Consider the following 16,181-nt stretch of genomic DNA (forward strand, 5'->3'; position numbering starts at 1 on the left):
TGCTCTGGACGGACCGAATTTTGGGTTCGCCCAAAAAAAAACACCAACCACACAGACGCTGCCACGTGTAACGAAGGACGAAGCAAAAACGTCCCGTTTGGAGGAACGTTTCTTCAATAATCTATTTCTCTCGATTTATTTTTTTAATTAAAATACCGAAGGATGCAGCCAACATACGCTAATGCACTTGCTCTTATGTCTATCACTAAGTCTCTCAACTTTCTCATTATTTTTGTTTTTAATATTCTTGAGAATGTAGGTGAGAAACCCCGACGCACATGACCTAACGGTGTGTTGTTTGTAAAATGATCTAAGGAATTATTAAATATTTTTTATGAAGGAATAAAATATAAAAAAGGTTCAACTTTAAAATAGAATAGAAAATAGAGTTAGTTTAAATATGGAGTAGTCCAATCAATTATTCTATTTTAGAGTGAGAGATGGAGTAGGGTTGGAAAAGATTTTACTCTATAATAAAATTCTTTTACTCTAAAATAGAATAAGGTTGGAGATGCACATATGCCTTCGGTGAGCAACTAGTTATGAGCTACAAAAGTTTTGCTGCAACACGATTAGTGTTTTGTATAATTGTATATTTGGATAACAAAAGTGTAGAATGTTATAGCTCTATTATAATCCGTAGAGACAATTATATTTGGATATAAAAAGTGTATAATGTTTTGGCTCTATTATAGTCTGTAGAGGTAATTTACAGATCTTTTGAATAAACGTGGCTTTGCTAAAATCATAGTTTCATTATTGTACGTTGACTAGATCATCAACATCATCATAATTTTCCCTCCAAAATTCCAAATTCTCAATTTTCCTGCCAAAAGCACAAATCCGTAATTTTTGTTAAAAATTGAAATTTATAGTTGCCAAAATTTAAAATTTATCATTTTCTCGCCAAAAACGCAAACCCACAATTTTCTCACCAAAATTCAAATCCGTAATTTCCCGCCAAAATCTCAAACCCACAATTTTCCCGCTAAAAGCGCAAACCCGCAATTTTCCTACCAAAATGCAAACCCATAAATTTCTGACCAAAAACGCAAACCTATAAATTTCTCGCCAAAAACGTAAACCCGTAAAATTTCTCACCAAAAACGCAAACCTGTAAATTTCCCGCCAAAAATAAAAACCCGTAAATTTCTCGCCAAAAGAGAAACCTGTAAATTTCCCGCCAAAAACGCAAACCCGCAAACGTAAATTTCCCGCCAAAAATGAAAACCCGTAAATTTCTCGCCAAAAACACAAACCTGTAAATTTCCTGCCTGAAACGCAAACCTGTAAATTTCTTGCAAAAAACGGAAACCTGTAAATTTCCCGCCAAAAGCGCAAACCTAAATTTCCCGCCAAAAATGAAAACCGTAAATTTCTCGCCAAAAACACAAACCTGTAAATTTCCCGCCAGAAACGCAAACCCGCAAACGTAAATTTCCCGTCAAAAATGGTAACTGTAATTTTCCGCCAAAATCTCAAAACCACAATTTTCCCACCAAAAATGCAAAATCTGATTTTTCCTCTATAACTTTCCACTAAAAGTTACGTGATGGTGATAATGATGATGATAGTGAAAAGGATGATAAAGATTAATTATTATTATTATTTTATATTATATATTAATTAATTTTTATTGTAGTTGGTTAACCCAATTATTCATCTAACTTATTTAACTAAACGGATTCATGGGTTGATCCAACCCAATTGTTAAATGAGTTGAGTCAACTCATAAACTCATTAAACTTTTAAGTCATTGGATAATGAGTTGAGTTGGGTTGGGTTAACCATTTTGACACTTTTAATTAAACTTTTAATTATCCAGGTTAATGATCCTCCTGAAGGGGGTCAAATTTCGGATGGATCACAGGTGGTGGTGGGAGTGGCTGCGACTACTGCTGGGGTAAAAGGACTTAATGATCCTCCTGAAGAGGGTCAAATTTTGGATGGATCACCGGAGGTGGTGGGAGTGGCTGCGACTACTGCTGGGAAAAGAGGACTTGTAGAGCCTATTGGTGAAAGTTCAATGGGGTCAGAGGAAGTAGCCAGGGAGCAGGAAATGGCTTCTGCCCATGTCTTGGATGGAGCGGTCGATAATACTATGGTTGATAATATGGTCACTAAGACCAAACCCGCTCTGGAGGATACAGGGTTGGCCCAGGAATTCACGGACATGGAGATATCTGGGTCGGTAATGTTGAACCATGATGCGGCTAAGGAGGAGGTCATGGTGGACCCTGTGTTCGGTGCTGTGGTGGGGGAGAAGGAGTGTACAGACGTTGATGCCTCTGATTTGGAGGAGGTGGAGTTTGCACACGGGCAGGAAGAGTTAGAAGAAACCAAGCCTGCAAGTGAGGATAACAGTTTCTTAGAGTCTAGTACGGGAGTTTCAACTAAGGTGGAGGTAGGCGAGAAGGGGAAAAAGGGGAAGGGGGTCTTGGTGCTTCGGGGGGCTTCTACTAAGAAGAGGAATGCCAACATGCTCCTGTCTCCTAGACGTAGGCCTCCTTCAAATGGTCAGGAATCTAGGTTGAGCGGAATCACAACAAGATCCCAGGAAGGGGATAAGGGATGTCATGGTGGAGGAAAGCCACCAAAGCCCAATATTTTTAAATGAATGTTTTAAGTTGAAATTGTCAGGGGCTTGGTAATAAGGCCACAATTGGAAATCTCAGAGATTTATAGCATAAACATAGGCCAGATTTTTTATTTCTCATGGAAACAAAACAATCCTTTTCTTTTATGGAACAATTTTTGGGTCATTTTGGTTATAAAAATTTAAAAACTGTAGAACCTATTGGTTCAAGTGGAGGTTTAGCTTTATTTTATAATAAAGATGATTTTGATATTTCAATTGTCTTGGCCACAAATCGATTAATTGATATTGAAGCGTTACACAATGGTAGAGTTTTTCATATAACCTTTGTATATGGGGACCCAGTTCCCAAAAAACGAGATTTGGTTTGGGAACGGTTATTAAGGATAGGTTCTGTAAGATCAACACCTTGGCTGGTTGTTGGGGATTTTAATGAGCTAACAGGGAACCACGAAAAAAGAGGGGGTAAGCTACGACATGCGGCGTCGTTCCGCTCATTTAATGGTATGATCCAGGATTGCAGTTTTCTGGAATTCCCATATCTTGGGGATTGGTTATCATGGAAAGGCTGGAGGGATAAGAAACCAATTCGGTGTAGGTTAGACCGGGCTTTAGGTACGGAGGATTGGCATGATCAGTTTCCGGACACGGTTACTGAATATTTGCCTATGATCGCTTCTGATCACAAACCTCTGGTGGTGAGTATTGGGGCTAAGCGACCGAGAGGACGTCGGTGTTTTATGTTTGATAAACGTTGGGTTGGTCAGGAGGGTTTGATGGAGGCGATTTCCGAGGGTTGGAGTAGAGCTCTGGGTCCGGGCTCAACTAGTTTTGTGTCCAAAATTGGGAGTTGCCGACGGGCAATATCTAAGTGGCGAAAAGCTCAAGTTCCTTTTGGGAGGGACACGATTGAGGATCTTAAACGTCAGCTGGCGGTGGCTCAGGAGGATGATTCGGTTGACCCACGGGTGCTTTCGGAATTAACTTCTCGTTTACGTGAGGCCTATAGGGCTGAGGAGATTTATTGGCATCAAAAAAGCCGGAATAGATGGATGAGAGTGGGAGATAAAAATACAAAGTATTTTCAAGCACAAACAAAGTAACGCCGGGCTAGGAATCGGCTAACTGGTCTCCATGATAGGAATAATAATTGGTCTACGAAGGAAGAAGATATTTGTTATACTGCAGTATCCTACTTTGAGGATTTGTTTACTTCAATTGTTCCAGAGTCTTTTGAGGAGGCTTTAAGCGAGGTTGATATGGTAATTACAGAGGAGGTAAATGAGCGGTTAACAGCTCCGGTCACAGAGGCAGAGGTTCGGAAGGCTCTGTTTATGATGCACCCGGACAAGGCACCGGGGCCGGATGGGATGACAGCGTTATTTTTCCAGAAGGCCTGGGGGGTTATCAAGACGGATCTTGTCTCCATGGTCAATCGGTTTTTTGAGGAGGGTGTTTTTGATAAGAGTTTGAATAGGACGCATATCTGTCTTATTCCCAAGGTGGCTAAGCCTACCCGGATGGCAGAATTAAGACCGATTAGTTTATGTAATGTGGGGTACAAAGTCATTTCTAAGATTTTGTGTCAAAGGCTCAAGTTGGTGTTACCAAAACTTGTTTCGGCAACACAGTCTGCCTTTATGCCAGGTCGACTGATTTCGGATAACATATTGATTGCTCAGGAGATGTTTCATGGCCTTAGGACTAATCCATCCTGTAAAGGGAAATATATGGCAATTAAAACGGACATGAGCAAGGCATATGATAGAGTCGAATGGGGCTTCGTTGAAGCCTTATTACAAAAAATGGGTTTTGCGGATAAATGGGTCTCCTGGATTTTGTTTTGTGTCTCTTCGGTTGAGTATTAGGTACTGATTAATGGTCAGCCGAATGGTTTAATAAAGCCAAAGCGAGGTTTGAGGCAGGGGGATCCGTTATCTCCCTATTTGTTTATTCTCTGTACGGAGGTGCTAATTGCGAATATTCGGAAGGCTGAGAGGAATAAACTCATATCTGGGATTAAGGTTGCTAATAAGTGTCCACCAATTACACACTTGTTGTTTGCGGATGACAGTCTTTTCTTCTGTAAGGCTGACAAGGATCAATGTGGAGTCATTTTGGAAATTTTAAAGACATATGAGGCGGTTTCGGGTCAACAAATTAATTTTGAGAAGTCCTCAGTCCAATTTGGACATAAGGTCGAAGAGGAGGTTAGGCGTGAGATGCAGGGAGTGCTTGGGATATCGAATTTGGGCGGGATGGGCTCTTACCTGGGGATCCCTGAGAGTTTGGGAGGATCCAAAACGAAGGTTTTTTCCTTTGTTCGGGATCGGTTACAGAGTCGGACTAATGGTTGGACCGCAAAACAACTTTCCAAGGGAGGAAAGGAGGTAATGATAAAATCGGTTGCAACGGCGGTACCGACTTTTGTCATGTCGTGCTTTCGGTTGCCAAAATCAGTCACGTCAAAGCTTACTAGTGCTGTGGCAAAATTTTGGTGGAGTTCGGGACAATCTGGAGGTATGCATTGGTTAGCTTGGGAGATGTTATGCGGGAGTAAGCAGTTGGGTGGTCTGGGTTTTAAGAATGTGGATGATTTTAACACTGCTTTGTTGGCAAAACAATTGTGGCGGCTGATTGAGTCACCCGACTCCCTGTTTGCACGGGTTTTCAAGGGCAGATATTATAGGAATTCGAATCCTATGGATCCGATACGTTCATATTCTCCATCCTATGGGTGGCGGAGTATTGTTTCCACTAGATCTTTGGTTAATAAAGGGCTTATTAAACGAGTTGGGAATGGTGAGTCCATTTCTATATGGACAGATCCATGGGTACCAGCTCAATCCCCAAGACCAGCTATGAGTAAGGGACCTTCTTTGGACTCTTCTTTAAAAATCTCTCATCTTATTGATCACCAAACTAATTCTTGGTGTATGGATCTGCTCCTCCAGCATTTTAGTCCGGAGGATGCTGCCTTGATCGGGGCTCTACCTTTGGGTAGTACCCTGAGGGAGGATTCTCTAGGCTGGCATTTTACGAAAGCCGGGAAATATTCGGTTAAATCAGGGTATGATACGGCGCGTTTGGCAAAACAAGAGTCTCAGGTGCCTCGGTTAGGGCCGGACATTAATCCCCTTCTTGCGGGTGTTTGGCGGGTGGCCTGCTCACCAAAGATAAAACATTTTATGTGGCAAGTCTTATTTGGCTGTATATCGGTTACGGCAATTCTAAGGAGGCGGGGTATTGCATGTGATGCAGGTTGTGCTAGATGTGGGGCTGATGAGGAAACGGTAAATCATGCTCTCTTTCGGTGTCCGTCAGCTCGACAGGCTTGGGCTCTAGCTCAGGTTCCGGTTGGCTCAGTCTCATTTCCTACTGATTCCCTGTATGCAAATGTGGATCATTTCTTGGGTTCTGACAATCCGGGTTCTCGCGTAGAGGCTTTTCCTTGGATTATGTGGTATATTTGGAAGGCGCGGAATGCATATGTTTTTGAGAATATTAGGGATAAACCCGATGAGGTCGTAAGGTTAGCGTTAGGGGAGGCGGCCGTATGGTTGCAGGCTCAGGCCGAGGATGAGGGTGACAATTTTATATCGAATCCTACCCGCACTAGTACTCAGGATTTGGGGCGTGTTGGACAATTGCCTATTGATTTTTCTGGTTACAAGTGTTTTGTAGATGGCTCGTGGAAAGCTGGGGACGTCTTTGCGGGTGCAGGTTGGGTGTGTTTATCCCCTCAGGCAGCATCGACGACGAAGGGAGCAGCCAACTTCAGACGAAGTCTCTCCCCATTGCATGCTGAGATAGAAGCTTTAGTTTGGGCTATGTGGTGCATGATTGGCCATGATTTTCGAGAGGTGACTTTTTATACAGATTGCTCAGAATTGGTGAAGATGGTGTCTTCTCCCCATGACTGGCCCGCTTTCAAGACCTACCTCGACGATATCAAGATCGATAGGGAGGAATTTTCTTCCTTTACTTTATCTTATATACCTAGAAATGCTAATGTAAGTGCGGATTCTTTGGCACGTCAAGCACGTACCTCACCGCACCATATTCTATTTGTAAACTATTTTCTTTCTCATTGGCTCATATGAGCTGATCTTTTTGTTGAAAAAAAAAAAAAAAAAATTAGCATAGTTCAGTTATGGAATGGAAATTTCAAACCAAAGAAAAATATTGACCATACTTAATGCGAAACCACATAATATCCGGGGCTAAATCTTTAATTAAATAAGTAAGTAAAATATATTAAAAATATACTTTGGTCCGATTGAAATCTTTTTACAGTATTAACAAATCTGTAGAACTGAAATCTAATTTTATAAACTAATAATATATTTGTTAGGAAAATAAGTGTTTTTTGCAAGAAATATAATTAGAAGATGGTAGTTAAACACAAGCAAAACCATAGCAAAAGATAGTATATAATTTGTGTTTTTTTCCCAAAAATGTATTAATAATTAGTTTAGAGATTAAAAAATAAACTATTGTTAAATAGTAATTGGTAATTTTGTGAATTTAACTTTGATGTACAAAATGAAATAAAAGATAATAAGTAAGAATATGGGTTGGGAGAGGAAAAAATAAAAGTTAGAATTAGAGTTAGAGTTAGAATTTAGCCAGAAGGTATATTGTAATTTTACAAAGTTAAAATATAGATATAGCAAAATGGATGTCAAATATAGATATTGTTCTATTTTCTCTATATAATAACACTGGTCAAAAAAATTTATAGATATGCCATTAACGGTGATAAGTGAAAGACTAAGAGTAAAAGGGTAAAACTTATACTGTATGTTTGCTACTTAATTGTTCTTAATCAATGTGATGTGCATACTGTATATGCCGTCTGGGTTCTTGATCTGGTCGTAAGGATTCTTCTTGTACTCTTCCCAACCCAAAAAATAAGAAGAATCTTAGCCATGAGTGTTACAAGTAGCTTGTTGATGTAAGCTTAGAACAGCTTGAGGATCAAGCTTAGTATATTTAGGAGATATCTAAATATACATATCTAAAGATTTAGGAGGAATCTAAATTATGTAATATTTCATAAAGGTTGTTAGGCTAAATATTTACTTGTTTTCTATATAAACGCTAATGTCGAGTTGTGGCATTAGACGTGTGAGATTAGAGATTTAAGAGTTTGAGAGTTTAAGTTTTTGAGTGATTTTTCTTAAGCAAATAAAGAGAGTTATACTTTGTTTTTTCTTAAATTCTTAAAGCTTTATTCAATATTTGGTATCAGAGCAAGTATTGAATCAAACATGTTAACTGTCTTGAGAGAATTTTTTTTTAGCAACAAGAGTCATGGGTGATATTGTTCTTGCCAAGCCAAAAGAAGGTAATTCTTCTAGCATCCAATGTCCGATGTTGAATACTGTAAATTACACAGTATGGGCGATGCGTATGACGGTACTACTCAAGGTGAACAAAGTTTGGGAGTCTATCGAACCTGGATCAGACAATGGAGACCAAAACGACTTGGCCAGAGCCCTTTGGTTCCAATCGATACCAGAAGCTTTGATCTGACAGGTCGGAAACTTAGATACTTCTAAGGCCGTCTGGGATGCTATCAAAGCACGACACGTTGGAGCTGAACGGGTGAGAGAAGCAAGGTTACAAACCTTGATGGCAGAATTCGACAGAATGAAGATGAAAGATAGCGATACTGTTGATAACTTCGTAGGTCGACTCTCGGAACTGTCCACGAAATCTGCAACCCTAGGAGAAAACATTAAGGAGCCAAAACTTGTTAAGAAGTTTCTCAAAAGCTTACCACGGAGGAGGTATATCCATATTATTGCATCGCTTGAGTAGGTCCTTGACCTAAATACAACGACTTTTGAAGACATCGTCGGAAGACTAATGAGGAGGAAGAAGATCAAGCCAGTGATCAAGGCAAACTCATGTATGCCAATATGGATACACAGTCCTATCAAGGTAACTATGGATATGGACGTGGTAGAGGACAAGGCGGTCGATTTTAGAGTCATGGAAGGGAACGCAGACGGTTTGGTAATCCACAGTTCGGAGGATACAAACAAGAACAAGATAAGTCGAAGATCGTATGTTATAGGTGCGATAAGTCAGGTCATTACGCTTCAGATTGTCCGGACAGGTTGCTTAAGCTTCAAGAAACTCAAGAAACTGAGGGTGATGACACACAAAAGGCCAAAGAATTGATGATGCATGAGGTGGTGTATCTCAATGAGAAGAAAGTGAAGCCAACCGAGTTTGACACACAATCTGAAAACATATGGTACTTAGACATTGGGGCTAGCAATCACATGTCAGGCAACCACAAGTACTTTTCAAGGTTAGATGATACGGTCACAGGAAAGGTCCGGTTCGGGGATGACTCACACATCGACATCAAAGGCAAAGGCTCTATATTGTTCGTAAATAAAGATGGAGAGAAGAAGGTGTTAGCAAATGTGTACTTAAAACCAGGACTAAAGAGTAACATAATCAGTCTTGGGCAGGCTACTGAGTCTGGATGCGACGTGAGGATGAGAGGAGACTACTTAACTTTGCATGATCGAGATGACAGATTACTGGTCAAAGCAATCAGATCGAGGAACAGACTCTATAAGGTTGTCATGGACGTAGAACCCACTAAGTGTCTACAAGTTCAAGTGGTGAGTGAATCAACTAAATGGCATGCAAGATTGGGACACATTGGCATTGAAACGATGAGAACAATGGTGAAAAAGGAATTGTTCGTAGGAATGCCATGTATCACGATTGAGAAGGAAACTTGCGCTTCATGCTTGCTTGGAAAACAAGTCTAAAAGGTATTTCCCCAAGCAACCACGTTTCATGCCACACGAACACTTGAACTTGTACACAGAGACCTCTGTGGACCGATAACACCCTCTACATTAGCAAGAAATAGATATGTCTTCATGTTAATCGATGATTATTCTCGTTACATGTGGACTGTACTGCTAAAGGACAAAAGCGAAGCCTTTGACAAATTCAATAAGTTCAGACTGCAAGTTGAGAAAGAAACAGGTGCTACGATCAAGACATTTTGGACTGATAGGGGTGGAGCATTCACGTCAAGTGAATTCAATTTGTTTTGTGAAGACACTGGCATTGAAAGACATCTGACTGCACCATACTCTCCTCAACAGAATCGAGTGGTAGAGAGGAGGAAGCGGACATTAATGGAGATGACAAGGAGCATGTTAACGCATACGGATGTACCAAATTACTTGTAGGGCGAGGCGGTAAGACATGCTACATATCTGTTGAACATAGTTGCTATAAGGGTGTTGATCGAGAAAACGCCATATGAAGTATTCAAGGGAAGGAGACCAAACATCGAACATCTTCGTGTCTTTGGGTGTATCGGGTTTGCAAAAACAGAGACACCATTTCTCAAGAAGCTGGACGATCGATCACGACCTTTAGTCCATCTTGGCACAGAACCTGGGTCGAAGGCTTATCGGTTGTTAAATCCGACCACTCGAAGAATTGTAGTCAGTAGGGATGTGGTGTTTGATGAATCAAAAGGCTGGGAATGGAGTAGTGTAGTGAGTGAAGGATCCAAAAAACCAGGAACATTAAGGGTCGAGTTTGGAAACAATGGGCTCCAAAGAGAAGAAGCTACTGTCGAAAGAGGCAATTCAGAAGCAGAACCCAACTCTGAGGATGTTCATGAGGGTGACATAGATTGTGATCAAACTGGAGATCATGTTCCCAGACTCAAAACAGAGGATATCTCTACGCAAGAACAGAGTCATCCGCTGATGCTGAGAAGATCACAACGACATATTGTAAAACCGAAATACCTTGAATATTATGTGTTGATGGCTGAATTGGAGAGTGAACATCTGTTGCAAATAGTGAATGAAGAGCTGTGGGATTATAATGAAGCCAAGCAGCTCAAAGCATGGAGAGATGCATGTGAGGATGAAATTTCATCGATCGAGAAGAACAAAACATGGGATTTAGTTTATCTTCATTCAGGGATTAAGCCAATTAGTTTAAAGTGGGTGTTTAAGTTGAAAAGAAACTCTGATGGAAGCATCAACAAACACAACGCAAGGCTGGTTGCTAAAGGTTATGTGCAAATACACGGTGTTGACTTCGACGAGGTGTTTGCACTGGTAGCAAGAATTGAGACGGTTTGTCTCATCATTGCACTGGCAGCGTCTCACGGATGGGAGGTTCATCACCTCGATGTCAAAACCGCGTTTCTTCACGACGAATTAAAGGAAGTGTTATATGTAACACAGCCGGAAGGGTTTATAGTCGAGGGAGGTGAGGATAAAGTGTATAAGTTGAACAAAGCACTTTACAGGTTAAGACAAGCACCTAGGGCTTGGAATCACAAACTCAACAAAATCCTTAAGGAGCTTAAGTTCGTCAGATGCTTGAAGGAACCATCACTATATCATAAAAGGGAACAAGGCCATGTCCTTCTCGTTGCTGTTTATGTGGATGACCTCTTGGTCACATGCTCAAGTTTAAGTATGATACTTGAGTTCAAAAGAGGAATGGCTTCAAAATTCGAAATGAGTGACTTGGGAAAGTTAACTGATTATCTCGGAATCGAAGTTGTTCAGTTTAAAGGTGGTATTATGCTAAAACAAGAAAAATATGCAGAGAAGATTCTTGAGGAAGCTGGAATGAGTAGTTGCAATTCGGTTCATATACCAATGGACTTAGGGTTGAAGTTGTCTAAAGCACCAAGAGAAGAGAGTGTCGATGCAAAGGAATATAGAAGAAACATTGGGTGCTTAAGGTACTTGCTCCATACACGACCTGATCTATCTTATTCGGTTGGTGTATTAAGCAGGTATATGCAAGAGCCAAAGGTGTCACATGGAGCAGCATTAAAGCATGTTCGTCGATACTTACGTGGGGCACTCTCCTATGGTCTTGTGTTTACTTGTGCGGATAAGACTGATCTGATTGGGTATAGTGACAGCAGTCACAATGTGGATGAGGATGACGGTAAGAGTACTACTGGGCACATCTTTTATCTCGGTGGATGTCCAATCACCTGGTGTACGCAGAAACAAGAGACGGTGGCATTATCTTCCTGCGAAGCAGAATTCATGGCAGCTACGTAGGCTACAAAACAAGCGATTTGGCTACAAGACCTTCTTGGATAGTCCACTGGTACGGCATGTGAAAGAGTCACTCTTCGTGTAGATAACAACTCCGCAATTGCACTTATTAAGAACCCGGTGTTTCACGGTTGGAGCAAACATATACACACGAGATTTCATTTCATACGTGAGTGTGTCGAGAATGAGCAGATAGAGGTTGAGTATGTTCCCGACAACAAACAAAAGGCCGATATCTTGACAAATGCACTTGCAAGGATCAAATTCAAGGAAATGAGGAGCCTTTTTGGAGTTCAGGATGTGAAGGAAAATGATTTCAAGCTTAAAGGGGGACAATGTTGATGTAAGCTTGAAATAACTTGAGGATCAAACTTAGTATATTTAGGAGATATCTAAATATACATATCTAAAGATTTAGGAGGAATCTGAATTATGTAATATTTCCTAAAGGTTGTTAGGCTAAATATTTACTTGTTTTCTATATAAACGCTAATGTCGAGTTGTGTCATTAGACGTGTGAGATTTGGGATTTGAGAGTTTGAGAGGTTAAGTTTTTGAGTGATATTTCTTAAGTAAATAAAGAGAGTTATACTTGTTTTTTCTTAAATTCTTAAAGCTTGATTCAATATAGCTTTCTTTGAGTCTGTTTGTGCAATATATGACAATGGTGGCAAGCTTTTGTAGTATGTTTCCTTGCTGAATATCGATCTTGTAGTTTGATTTTCTCTCGAGGTTTTTTTGCAATTAGTCTTCCTCCTTTTACTTTCTTTGTTAGAATAAGGCTATGCGTAGCTTCCGTTTGCGTCTGGCATTTACAAAAAATATTTTGTGAAAACTGAAATGTTTTAACAACGTGAAAGATGCAAACGTATTTTCTGTATAAATTTCTTTTTACTATATGATTATAATAAATAATAATTGCAATTAAATTACAAATATTTTTCTTATTAATTACACATATTTTCCTATTGAAATTAATAATTTCATAGATAACTTTCCTATTAGAATTAGTGATATAATAGATTACTTTTGGTTTTATATACTTTTAAAAAATATTAATTGTAATCCTTTTATTTTTAGGATTTTTTATTTTTCCTAATAATTATTAAATAATGTTTTTTCACACATGTCAAAATATTATCGATATACCTGACACATGTCGCGACTATATAAATTACTAATTTTGAAAACTAAGGTTTATATAATAAGATAATATATCTGTTAGGAAAATAAGTTTTTTTGCAAGAAATATAATTAGAAGACGGTAGTTAAACACAAGCAAAACAAAAGCAAAACAAAAGCAAAACCATAGCAAAAGATAGTGTCTATAATTTGTGTTTTTTCCCCCAAAAATGTAATAATAATTAGTTTAGAGGTTAAAAAATAAACTATTGTTAAATAGTAATTGGTAATTTTGTGAATTTAACTTTGATGTAAAAAATGAATTAAAAGATAATAAGTAAGAATATAGGTTGGGAGAGGAAAAGTCCAAAATTAGAATTAGAGTTAGAGTTAAATTTAGCGAGAGGATATATTGTAATTTTACAAGTAAAAAATATGGATATAGCAAAGTGGATGTGAAAGTGATTAAAGTTGGAGAAATGTGATGGGAGTACTATTTTCTCTATATAATAACACTGGTCAAAAAAAATTATAGATTTGCCACTAATGGTAATAAGTGAAAGACTAAGAGTAAAAGTGTAAAACTTATACTGTATGTTTGCTACTTAATTGTTCTTAATCAATGTGAGGTACATATTGTATATGGCGTCTGCGTTCTTGATCTCGTCGTAAGGATTCTTCTCATACTCTTCCCAACCCAAAAAATAAGAAGAATCTTGGCCATGAGTGTTACAAAGTGTTACAAATTCTACTTAAAACATGAGTAGCTTTCTTTGAAAATAGTTATTGGATTAGAGTTATAGATCTACCACTAAGGGTAATAAGTGAAAGACTAAGAATAAAAGTGTAAAACTTTTTTTTTTTTTGGCAAACAAGAAATTTATCATTCAAACTTAAACCACAAGAAGAGGTGAGTTATTACAACATGATTCAAGATAAATATAGAAAGGTAAAGATGGGGGCTCCATGAGCTTAACAAATAGATTTTCAAACTGGTCAAGTTTTACAATATTTGAGAAGTCTATTGGGACCAACGTGGATTCATACTCGAAGACAGGCTTCACGAAATCCTCGACCAGCGGGTGGTCAAAAGTGGCTCTAGCGGACGATGCGTCTAAGCTTGTAAAAAGATGTTCCACGGGGAAACGTTTATGGGGGTTTTGGCCAGCATGGGAGGGTTCCAAAGCATGGGAACAAAATTCTCTAAGCTTTTAAGACCAAACCACATGAATTTAGATGAAGCTATAACCGAGGAACGCCGGGAGAGAGAGTCAAACGTAACAAAGCAGGTGGGTCATCCCTCACATAGCAATAGAGGTAAATAAATTCCACACAAAGCTTGTAATCGGTTTAAACCTGGAAAAATTCATTAAAACCAAGCTTTCGATCTAGTGGCGGTAGGGGATAAAGGGGGTTAGAGGGTGTAAGAGAGGGGATCAAGCAATCTGTCGGATCAGAGTCATAAATGTGTTTACCCAAAGCAAGCATCCAGACAGAGCTAATAGGCTGAAATCGACAAACAAGACTATCAAGCAGATCTAAAGACACCAATGTTCTGTTACCGAGGCAAACTCGACTTGACCAAACATATACAAACGGTACTAAAGAAGATGGACTTGACTGGAGGTTCTCAGTAACAGATCTAGGTAGAGAAGTTCTAGGACTAGTCATACATTGTCAAAAGCGGATCAGCGAATTCATACACTCATACGGCAAAGGCCAAGCAGAGATCGGCAGGGATTCAGGGTAAATAAGCGAGTGTATCCAAAGAAAAGATGGCCTAACTGTTAGGTATTTGGGTAAAGAGTGAAAAACAAACCTGGGCCATATCGGAATCAATGGTGTGCTAGTGAACGCCGAGGATGTAGGTTTCTCCGTCAAAGTCTTCATCGGCTCCAGTGTCAAAACAGAGCTTCCGTCCAGCTGCAGACAAGCAAAGCACTTGGTGAGGGGAAAAACTTTCAAGGATCGGAGAGTTAATGAGATTGACATTGATAAGAGGAGGTAAGACTGGCAGGGACCAAGGCAATTGGGGTGTTCAGGGGTTTCGGAGAAAACATCTCGCGGCTGGGACCACACAGGAGCCAGCTTATCGAGGAGGTTCACCGGATGCGGAGGTAGGGGAAAGGGAGAAAGAAACTGAAGCATGGTCGGAGTTGAAATCCAAAACCTCGAGGGGACTCCGGGAGAATCAAGGAAACAAGAACCAAAAGAATTAAGGACGCAGCAAAATAGTGTAGGGACTGAGAGATCCCGACGCCGGCGAGCTGGAGCTCTACCGGCGTCGGGGGAAGAGATGTTAAGGCGCCTCAGTAATAGTGTCTGGGAGAAAAGATATTAGGGCAAACTTGTATCTCAATTATCTTCGACCTATATTCTAGACTTGATTATGTCTAGGAACTGAAGCTCTAAATTGGAAGTCACATAAAAGTGTCAAACTTATATTGTATGTTTGCTACTTAATTGTTCTTAATCAATGTGAGGTACATACTGTATATAGTTTCTCGTGTCTTTTTTTTTTTTTTGATAACGCAGGAGTGATCCTAAAGGTTTCCTAGGCCCAAAGACTAATCTCCTGGGGCCGAGGGAAACCATGTCAAAATTCGAACCCCCTGACCAATGCTACTCGAAGCCAGGTTTCTCGTGTCTTTAACTCTTATCATCACGTAATTCACGTCTTAAATTAGTTGTTTGTACATGTTCCACTCGGTAGCGAAGATGATTCAACTTCAGACCTATAAATTAAGATTTAAGGATTTTTTTTTACTTTTCAGCGAACACATATCTAAAGTGAAGTCTATACGTTACTACATATTTATTTCGCGATCTATAGTAGTGTATACTTGTACAATAATTATTGTTTTCAAAATTGACGTAGATGCTTTTCAAGTCTATATAATCATATCTTACTATATATTAATTGGGAAGTACAAATATAAAGCTAACCTTAAAATGTGTAAAAAATTACATTCAATTACCATTAGAAAATTTTAATTAAGATGAAATAATTAATTAAATAAATATTTCTAATTAAAAAAACGAAAATAAGAAAAACATCAAATAAAATAAATTGTAGAAAAGAAAAAAAAATCTGTTAGAATCAAACCTAATTTGTACTTAAAAAACTAACAGATAAGATTTTTTTTGATATGTTAGTTATATCTTTTTACTTACTTTACAACTATAGCAAAAATTTCACAAAAGTTTAAATAATTTTATTCATTACATACAAATGTTTTATTGACAGGTTTTCAAAAAACATTTTAAAAATACAAAAATTATAACATAAGCAACAAAATTTTAATCACAAACCATTATAAATAACATAATAACAAAATAAATTATTATAAATTTTCATAAAAAAATGTTCATTT

Source organism: Camelina sativa, chromosome 10 (genome assembly GCF_000633955.1).
Source record: "Camelina sativa cultivar DH55 chromosome 10, Cs, whole genome shotgun sequence".
NCBI lineage: Eukaryota > Viridiplantae > Streptophyta > Magnoliopsida > Brassicales > Brassicaceae > Camelina > Camelina sativa.